Raw genomic sequence first — 2462 nt, forward strand, 5'->3', positions numbered from 1 at the left:
CTGTTTTGTGCAAAATGAAATGTTTGTCGCGCAATATGAAAATGTTGGTATATACAAATTTAACCTCCAAAACTCCATGCTTTCAAGGTATTTTTTAAAGTGCAAATTAAATGATACTTATTAATCCCTTTACTTAGAAAGCCTAAATGATCAGGGAAAGGAATTGAGGGCAGGTGATGTGACCAGGGGCTAGGAAAGGGGATAAGGGTTTGGACTGAGATGGGAGAGTAGGGATGATGAAGAGGTTGTGAGAATTGAAGATGTGCAAACTAATACATGCATGGTTCTTCTTTAATGAAAACAGACAGCTCCAAATGAATTACTAAATAAAAAACTGTTTGTTCTAATTTTTTTATTTTTTTTTGTATTGGTAAACTACAACTTGAAAGAAACAGATGCAAAACTAACTTGTGCACTCATCATTTGGTCTGCGTCTGTTGAATCCAGGGAGACATTCACAAAGGAAGCTTCCTGGCGTGTTCACACATGCCTCCAAGGCCGAGCAATTTGTTGATGACAGACTGCACTCATTGATATCTATGCAGAAATAAAAAGAAAAAAAAAATTGAATCTGGGTTTATTCAAACTACAAAGAGTTTTTTTAATAATGTGGGGGAAAATCAGACTTGGCCGACAATGTACGTCAAAAATTTTTCTTAGGAAGACACCAACGAGCACCAGCTTTCAGGGAGAGTACAAATATTACAAAGGATATCCAGAAAGCAATGACCAATGACAAGTTAAGAGAAAAATAGCGAACACTTACCTTAAAATTGTAAATTTTTGGGGACATAGTCACCTCTGTTAATAAGACATTTTTCATAGAGTGACTTAGGTTTCTTTACGCCCTCTTCATAAAAAGGGGCAGCTCATAAAGTCAGCCACAAATTTGTTTCCATTTGCAACTCGCCATCCGTCATTGAAAATCCAAATCAATTTCCCCCCAGTATCCTAACTCCATACCTTTTTGTCATATATTGCATTAATCTGACAGTGTATCCCACACGATTTCAAATTCTGTGCATTCCGGAAATGAATCTCGTAGTTGCTTTCATTTTCTATTGTTTTCCACATGTTTGAGGAGGTAACTTGATATCACACAGAACGAACCAAATAGTTTTATAACATAGTTGAAATTAGGCAGGCGGCACCATTGTTTTGCATCTGCTGCTATCCTTACTCCAACAATCAAGTAAAATATTTCAGTGAGCTATTGGAAACATCCAATGATATACAAGGGTAGTGTGCAAACAGTGCAAGTACTTATTTTTATACACCTTGAGCTATCTTTAAAAAACTGTAATTAAATAAGCAAGTCATTAAATGTATCATTGAAAAACAAAGTAAAAGATACAATAAGCCATCAACCAAAGCATCAATCAACAATTATAGCAGTAATCCAATCACATATTCAAACAATCAAACCACCAGTCAATTAGTCAATAGGCTAACCGATCTGATTACCATTTCATAAATCAATTATCAATCAAAATAGTCTCCAATGGCATCACAGGTGTAATGACTCTTCTTTCTGGGTGTTGTTGCCATGTTTTCCACAAAGTTCTTCTAAAGTGTAGCCTACTTTTCCAAGTTGTTGAGTCTGCTGTTGAGTATTGCATTTTTCTTTCTCTGATTGCATCAAGAAGGCAGTTTGCTTTACATGTTTTGTTTTCTTCCCATGAAGTCATTTTAGCCCCAATGACTTTATTAGCTTTTCTTCTAGCATGCTTTATTTACATAATAATTATGTTGGCAGCTTTTAGGAATATGAGTGCACATATTATTATTGAGACTATTTTGTTTCCTGTTTTTTGTGGGTGTTTTTTTGGTAAACTGTCAAAGACTGAAAGTTCTTTCACTTCTTCTGTTCTGAGTATCAAAATGTCATGTCAGACCTGTACAGGTGTCAAATGAGTTAGTTTGTTCATATCCATCCAAACAGGAACAGTTGAAGCTTCCAAGACGACCTATCACATTTGTGCACAATTCTTGTCGAGAGCAGACACTGTACTGAAGCTTGCATTCAGAAATATCTGAAAAGGGAACGAAAATGGAGTCAAGAATTAAAATAAAGCGCTTTATTCATGTATTTGTATGTTTCAGTAGGTAGGTATCTATGTATTTGTGTACAGCATTTATATATTATGTTAAACCAAATTTACAGTCGCAACTGGTGATAGTATAAAAGGTTTTTAAAAACTAAACATTCTGCACAAAATTTCAAGTGATAAATTTGGAAGATACTACGAAAAAACAACTACCGTTTTTCCCACAAAAGATGCACTCGATGTACTTTGGCACATACACAGTAAGAGTCTGACATCGACAATATACAAACAAGCCAACAATTCCTTTATGAACAACATATTATAGATCATCTCCCTATGACTCATGGGTATCTGGTCTTCGAGGGAATTTCATGACCACTAGATATTAGTTTGAAAGTGCTCCTACAATTTAGC

At 35.2% G+C, this 2462-nt stretch overlaps 1 protein-coding gene across 1 annotated transcript in view; it reads right to left on the reverse strand.

Annotated features, from left to right (window-relative positions):
- The window catches only part of LOC101849279, a gene marked incomplete in the record, with an annotated part of 263881 nt that extends 261843 nt beyond the window's left edge, over positions 1-2038 (reverse strand). The window contains 2 exon segments of the mRNA XM_013079452.2: positions 409-537; positions 1896-2038.
- Positions 2039-2462: the final 424 nt, after the last annotated feature.

The sequence above is a fragment of the Aplysia californica genome, unplaced genomic scaffold, assembly GCF_000002075.1.
Source record: "Aplysia californica isolate F4 #8 unplaced genomic scaffold, AplCal3.0 scaffold00052, whole genome shotgun sequence".
Lineage (NCBI taxonomy): Eukaryota > Metazoa > Mollusca > Gastropoda > Aplysiida > Aplysiidae > Aplysia > Aplysia californica.